The sequence below is a fragment of the Panthera pardus genome, unplaced genomic scaffold, assembly GCF_024362965.1.
Source record: "Panthera pardus isolate Hobbes unplaced genomic scaffold, ASM2436296v1 HiC_scaffold_2, whole genome shotgun sequence".
NCBI classification, from domain to species: Eukaryota; Metazoa; Chordata; class Mammalia; order Carnivora; family Felidae; genus Panthera; species Panthera pardus.
The window spans coordinates 92,536,900-92,545,133 of NW_026526765.1; the positions used below are offsets into that span (position 1 = coordinate 92,536,900).

Genomic DNA, 8,234 nt, shown 5'->3' on the forward strand with positions numbered 1-8,234 from the left:
TCGATCCGAAATGCCCTGAAAATTGGACCCACGGTTCCAGAACTTCCTTTATCTTTATCAAATGGACACTCTTAATTACAAATAAACTTGGCAGAAAGGACGAGAGTATACTTATCATTTTGGAAACTTTCTAAACTTTCACAAGAACACTTCAGTCCTAATTGCAGAGTTTCATGTGAGAATGACACTTAACAGAACTGAAGAGATAAGATAATACCTGAAATACAGCATTAGCTAAACAACAGTCATTTTTTCATTAAGAACTTAGTAATTATGATTCCTTAAGCCTTGAAATTCTGACACCTCTCTTGTATTTTAATTTCAGAAGAGAGTGTTCCTATGAAATACCATCAGTTAAGCATATATACAGTCTATCCTACTTGAAAAATGTGCTGCTCAGAAATGAAATCAAATTAAACACACTTTCTGGAAAAAAATTGGACTTGCACTGTCCTTTTTCCCCCATTCACAAACCCACCATTTACTTACAGCTGTACCCATTTATCTGCCTACTTCCAATGGCAACCAGACCATGAATAATAAGATTGGGGTACAAATCAGAGTTAAACCTGAAAAAAAGATCCCTACAACATATCCTCAACTGGTGACACTACCTAATTCAGCCATACACAACTATTCAGGAACTATATGAAATTGCCAGTATTTAACAATTTTTAACTACAGAAAAAAAAAAAAAAGACTTCACATGGTTCAAATGATAGTAAGTTATAAACAACCCATTCCTAATTGGATGAATAATTACATATTTATTTTCAAGATAAAAACAAAAGAGCAAAAGATGAACAAGCTGATAACTGTTGTGCTAGGTGATGGGTACACAGGGATCTATTACTCTCTCAAAATTATTCTCTCAAAATTTTTAAATTTTTTCACAGTAAAATGTTTAAAAAGAAGAGGGTTCAGTAAGTATTATTTGACCATCACGTTGATTATGTTGTGAAAGAGTACTTTTGTAAAAAGAGAAAACATCATCTATTAGAAAGATATTCTTAAATATACAACTTAAATATGTAATTTAACACTTCAAAACTTAGGACCCTATTTAAGAAGCAGTGAACTCAGTGTTGACTCTTTAGTAACAGTCTTTATGCGATAAGCATTACACCAGAAATACTGGTATGTCATGCACCAATGACTAACTTAGAGATGAGCACATGATTCAAGTCAGGACCACAAAGACCAGTGAAGCTCAATTCCAGGACTTTGGATATACATTCTTCTCTACTGGACTTGATGTTCTAACACTGCAAGCTTGAAGCCGCTGACAACAAAACCAACAGAACAGAAAGTGAAACTGAGGTGTGGGGAGCAGCTCAGATCTGATTCCAGGGGTACCAAAATCTAGGTCTAACTATAGATGGTTCAGGTATGAGGCCAAGAACGTTGTTTTAGGCTTTGGAATCAGTCAGACTTCAGTATGAATCCTCACTGTCATTCCTTGGTTGTGTAGACTTCAGCAAATCATTTAATTCTCTAAACTTCAATTATCTCATACCTCAATTATCTCATACATGCAAAATAGCTGTAAGTCAGCAAACTGTGTATTCCATCAGTGACAGGAGTACCAAACTTTGGGAAACATTAAACTTACAATATTCAACATCAAACAGCAAGTTTTACACTTTCAGCTTAATACGCTTACACTCTCATCACATCTAAAACACATGACATTTTGAAAAGACTGGGCAACTTTGTTATCACTACATGATAAATAATCGGTAACAAATGGTTCAAGAAGACAACTGGTCAAGGAGCCAACTTTGCATAATGGTCATAATCCTAATGATTCGGGGGGGGGGGGAGTATATTCAAAACAAAGGTTCAAGTCTTGGTGACACTGCAAAAATACGTTTTCCAAGTTTTAAAAATCACTAATTACTAAGTCTAATGCTTTCTCCTTAAAACTCAACAGCTTACCTCAAAGTATCGACAAATGATCTTGGCAAGAGGGATCAAAACAATTTAAATTTTAAAATTTTTTCTCTTCCATCTTTACTACACTGAAAAGAATAGATTAAAAGCCTTTTATGGACCTCTAAATACAATTTGCTTTTTTATGTTTATAAGATCTTTATAGAAATAAATGTAACTCCTGGCAGAATATACAACCTCAATTATACTTTGCATCCATTCTTCACAATATAAACATAACAGTGTGATGTGGTTAAATGATTCAATTACTATATAAAAGCCATCAATCTCTGTTATAAGAAAAGCAACAAGAGGGTCAGTCTTGATACCCATAGTTAACGCTCTTCTAGGACTGTTTTAGGACTATCATTCAAAGAATGCTCAGTTTAACCTTTTTCTAGACGTCTGCAAAACAGATGGAAGATTGTTTGTATGGTTCCAATGACTTGGAAAGCTTCAAATGTCTCTTTACTTTGCATCAAATGTTCTATTACAGTGATATTCATATGAGAACAGTAGTGAACTATGACATTCAACCAAACATATCAACTTTACTTGCTCTTTATTCTCATTTTTCTTCTGAGACATAGTTGTCAAATAATAACAGAACAAATTTTCTCATCACATTTAAACTTCACAAACTTATGTTTTTTCTATTGCTAAATTCTCAGAGCATAAACTTCCCAAAAGTAATAGCTAAGTCTTGACTTGAGCCAATTTTTATAATAATGTGCAAGATGTGAGGTTGGTTCCCAAACACAGTATTAAGGCAAGAAATTTTGACTCAATTTATAGATGAGTATCATTGCACAACTAATTTATAAAATTATAAATTGCAACCATGCTGTCATTTTTTAAAAACATAAGTTAAGCCCAAATATGAAATTATATCAGTATGCTATTTTATATACCTACTATTTATATACCTACTATTTTATATCTACCTACAAATTACCAAAGAATTGTCAATATATTTTTTTTTAATTTAACTTCAAGTGCCCCAAAGTTTACACAGATGTTATCCTACTTTCTCTCAGCAGCTGTTCATTGGACATGTCCCTTATTTATTGATATACTGTGTTCAATGCTAGGGTCACATTTCTTAAACAGGAACTTGGCAACTTCCAAACTCTATGGTAAATATTGACATATCTCAGCATGTCAATATTTATACTGTCAGGACTCTGACGAGTCTCCTCAACAATGGGAGCATCTTAATTTCTAAGCAGCAGCTTGCTTCTGTTCCAATTGAGCAAGGTCTTACGTTATTCAATATCATTCTCACTAACTATTTGGATAAAATTATAAGTAAGCTAATAGTATCCTCTAACATAAAGACCAGATTGAATTCCTTGCTGATTTCAACATTTTGGACACTTACAGCGTTAGTAAAGTTCAAAGAAGGCACAAAATCAGGAATGCCTTCCAAGGAATATTTTTTTTTGATTACTTAATCCAAGCCTAATCATTATTTTCATCCCCATTAATGGGGCTGAAAGCTGCTGAAGCCTTTTCAGAATTTATAGAGTTAAATTATCTCCTCTTCTGTTAGTAGTAAAGGCTAGGCAACATTACAAAAAGATTGGTTTACAGACTGCAACAATGATAATAATATTCAGAGGAGAGTTTAAATTCACAATACTTACCATAAAAGGTAGTTGGAAGTCTAGCTCATTATCTAAGATTATACAGCATTTTAAATGCAAAATTAATTTACCTAATATGGGGGCCAACTATCAGAAATCATGTTAACAAACTAATCATTTTTAACTCAATCTTAACAGCAATTTCCATATCAGTGGAAGAAAATCTTTGCAATATCTTGAAAATAGCCTGGGATTTCCCAATGGCACACAAGCAAAAGTTTAATTTAAAGCTATTGGCAGTGCAGGCGTCTAGCAAAAGCATGAATGCCTCATGAGCAGTTTTGAATTCTAGCATTCCCCTTTGAGGCAACAAAAATCTCAACAGTGTTATCCCAACAAGAGCCCAGTTTCATCAAAATTAAAAATTGCTGACTATAATAACCCTCTGTTCATCTATTTCAGCCAGTGTCTTAGAAAAAAAGCACAACTCATGTTCTCATCAGCACTGGCAGCTTCACAAATGACAAGAAGCAAATTGCCCAGGACTATAAAATGCATTAACTACCTCCTACCTGTATAAAAAGAACTATTTTTCTATTATTTTAAGGACAGCCACCTTTTCCTAGAAAACACAGTTTAGCAAATAGAGTTAAATTTTATGCTCAGAAGATTTGGATTGAAATCACAATTCTACTGCTCCAAAGCTCAGTGACTTTGGTCACGTCATTATTATATTAAAACATTCACTGAATGCTCCCTATGTACCAAGCTTAGATATTCCCAAAATGAGTAAGACACATTCCCAACTCTCTAGTGAAATAAAAAAACCCAAAAGGAATTATTTTACAAGTTTGTAAAGTGCAGAGACAGGGTGGTACCTCCTCTCAAGAGTACATGTAAGCCAGCCTGACATTTCAAGGAAGGCTTCCTTGAATTACACCTGATATGAATCTTAAAAACTGAAAAAGGAAAAAAGGATAAGAAAAGGCATTCCAAGCACAAGAACTTGCTTGAGCAAAGGCTTGGAGGCAAGAAACAGCATGATATATGAAAATGATCAACAATTCAGTGTTTCATGATGACTACAAATCAAGGATGACTAAATTCAAATAACCAGTCAAGTCCATTCATTTAACCAAAACATGCACATTTGTATGCATCAGACAGTGTTTTAGAATTTGGCATAAGGAAGCAAAACAGATAACAATTTTTGCCTTTTTAAAACTTACGGTTTAATAGGAGACAAACGATTAAAAACAAAAAAAAAAACACGTAAAATATATAGCATGGTGATAAGCTATAGCAAAAGGAGAGGATAAAACAAGAGAAAACTGGGAGTATAGAGGCCGGTAGGGGAAAGGGGGATAGTTACAAAGCCTCAATTTTAAAGGTTTTATTTTCATTATTATTATTTTTTTTTAATTAGAGAGAATGCGAGCATAAGAAGGAGAGAGGGGTACAGGAGCAGAAGGAGAGAAAGAGAATCCTAAACTGACTACACGCTCAGCACAGAGCCCAACATGGAGCTCAACCCCAAGACCTGGGATTATGACCTGATCCGAAATCAAGAGTAAGATGTTCAACCAAATGAGCCACCCAGGAGCCCCCGCTTTTTTTTTAATTTTTTCTTTCTTTTTTTTTTTTTTAATTTTAAAGAGGCAAAGTTGCAATTTTTTAAAGGAAGTTGAGGTAGGCTTTCTTGAAAGGGTGATATTTGAGCACATACATAAAGGAGATGAAAGATTTAGTTGTTTGGATGTTTGGGAAAAAGCATTCCAAGCAGATGAAGCAGTTGGTGGAAAGGCCCTAAGGTAGCCGTGGGCTTGGTATACTGAAGAAACAAGGCAGCCAATATGGCTGAGACAGAGTGAGGCGAGGAAAGAATACCAAGGGTAATGGGAAACCAGATCATGTAGAGTTTTGTAGGCCAATGTCAGGATGTTAGCTTTTACTGTGAATCAAATGAGAAGTCATAAAACGTTTTCAAGCAAAGAAGTAATTTCACATTCCTTCTAATAAACTTTCTATTTTGGAGTAATACTGAATTTACAGAAAAGTTGCAAAATAACAGAGTACCCATATATACCTGCCCCAGTTTCCTCTAATATTAACATCTTATATTACCATGGTGCATTCATTAAAACAAAGAAACCAACATTGGTGCATCACTACTAACTGAACTCTAGACTATTTGGATTTTACCATTTTTTCCTCTAATATTTTTTACCTGTTCCAGGATCCAATCTAAGATAACACATTGCATTTAGAATCTTACATTTTAATACAATTTCTCACCTATATTTTAAAAGTATCAATCTGGCTATTGCGTGTGAATAGATTGCAAAGAAGCAAGGAATGAAGAAACCAGAGAGACCAGCTAGAACTATTACTGTTAATCCAAGCAACAAATCATAATGACTAATAACAGACATCCAAGGAAGAGATGATCAATGTGCTAACAGCAGAAATAGTAGGAAATGGTTAAATTCTAGATATATTTTATGGAGAGAGTCAACAAAAGACTCACTGATGGATTTGATGGACTAGAAGACAAAGCAGGGTCAAGAACGACTCCAAATACTTAACTTTGAGCAACTGGCTGAACAGAGTTGCCATCAACTGAGGTGAGAAAGATTGGAACAGGTTTTGGAGGAAAAGGAGTTCAGTTTGTAACATGTAAGTTTGCAAAACCTTTAAAGAATCCTGTTATAGACAACAGGATACTTGAGTATGGAGTTCAGAAAGAGGGGGGGACTAGGAATATGAATTTGGGAGTCTTCAGTATACAGATGGTATTTGAAGTCATTAAGACTTGATGATATCAAAAAAAAAAAAAAAAAATGTAGGAAGAGGAAAAGAACAGAACCAAAGACTGAGCCTTAGAACACTTCAACAATATGAGATCAGGCAGAGTAGAAGGAAGACAGAAAGAACAACCAATAAGGTAGAAGACCTTAGAAAGAAAACCTTAAGGTAGAAAACCTTAAGAAAGAAAACCAAAAGAGCGGGATGTCCTGGAAATCAAGTGAAGAAAAATATGTATCATGGAGAAGGAAGTGATTAATTGTGTTAAAGGAGGCTGATAGGCCTAATACAATAAAGACTGGGAATGATCAACACCTGGAGATCACTGGTGACAATAACAAAAGCATTTGGGGGAAGAATGGGAGTAAAAGCTACACTTTTAAAAAGAGGACTTCGGATTTAGAACATAAAGAAGTCTTTGGAGGATTTTTGTTCAGAAGAGAAATAAATAGGGTTAGAAGTGGAGAAAGGTTAAGAGAAGCATTTCTTAAAGTAAAGTAAAAGAAATAACATGCAAGTCAAACATGGGTCTTAAACTAAGGGCCATGGGGAAAGAATATAAAAAAGACGGGGGTGGGGGGGGGGAAGGACAAAAATAAACAGAACACAAAGAACCTTAATCTTAAATTAGGGAGGCTATTGAGGGTTAGAGAAAACAAGCAGTTAAGTAAAACCACGGTCTTTTAACATACGCAACTACCAGTGCATTTTAAAAGGAAATCATACAAAAGGAAATCATTAACATCAATACTAGATACAAAATAAAAAGGAGTGGGGGGGGGGGCAGCCTAGTGGTAAAAAGCAGTACCAATTTAATTCAAAAACCTGTATTGAGTTTCCAAGAACTATGCAACCTGAACACTTCAAAACACCTGTTTCTTTATCTAGACTATGCAAAGACAAAAACGGAGGGATAATAAAGCCTCATCAAATGGGATTATCAAAACTAGAAGAAGCTAGGGGCGCCTGAGTGGCTCAGCGGGTTAAGCGTCCAATTTCGGTTCTGGGTTCAAGGGTTTGAGCCCCGCTTCAGGCTCTGTGCTGGCAGCTCAGAGCCTGGAGCCAGTTTAGGATTCTCTCCCTCTCTCTCTCTCTGCCCCTCCCCTGCTCATGCTTTCTCTCTCTCAAAAAATAAACATTATTAAAAATTAAAAAAAAAACAAAAACAAAAAACTGAAGAAGCTAAATAATACTACTGATTAAAAGGGAGTACCAAAGAACTACTGAACTCAGGAAAGGGCAGTTCCTTTCCATTTGTTACTACAGAAATTTCTTTCCTGACCCAAAGGGACTAGTACACTTCAGTCCCAGATGAAACCCATGGACAGTTTACAAAGAGCTGGGAATTGGGAGAGAGAGAGAGACGCTGCCAGCGTTAGAAAAGCGTCCAACAGCCTACTTAACACAATACTCCAGATTCAAGTGTTTTCCTAATCCCACAACCAATACAAGGCTTTTCCAAGGCGCTCTTAATTCTAAATCCCTGAGGTGCAAAGGAAGAAACTGAAAAGAGGGCGTGGCAGATGCACGCCCTGTGCCCAAGTTTAGGGAACCCAGGCGTCCCCCAAGAGTCCGTAAACCGAAGTCTCAGGAGCATACAGTGAGAGGGATCCGAGCTGGGAAAAATCCAAACACCGAGTTCTACAGGGAAATAACAGACAACTAAAAATAAAAAAGAAAGCGAAACAAAAAAAGGAGAGGACTACAGATTACTATTACTAAAATACGCAGCCCCCACTTCCGGACACTACCTCTCATTCGCTCCACTTCCGGTCTCCTCCAAAAGGCCCGCTCCTACAGACTGACGACCCGCAGCCAATGAGAGTGTCGTCCACTTCCGCAGAAGCGCATTACGTCTCTTAACTCCTGCCTTTTCCGGTTGCAAGGAACCTATCCTAGTGTCGGGGTCGC

The 8,234-nt window shown here is 36.1% G+C and overlaps 1 protein-coding gene across 5 annotated transcripts in view; it reads right to left on the reverse strand.

The window, feature by feature from the left end:
- XRCC4 (X-ray repair cross complementing 4) overlaps positions 1-8,167 on the reverse strand; it is a 299,005-nt gene extending 290,838 nt beyond the window's left edge. For all 5 annotated transcript variants that reach the window (XR_002083907.2, XR_002083906.2, XM_019462848.2 and 2 more), the window contains exon 1: positions 8,075-8,167. The gene's annotated coding sequence lies outside the window, so the exon portion shown is untranslated. The remainder of the gene's footprint in view (positions 1-8,074) is intronic.
- Between the last annotated feature and the right edge of the window lie 67 nt (positions 8,168-8,234).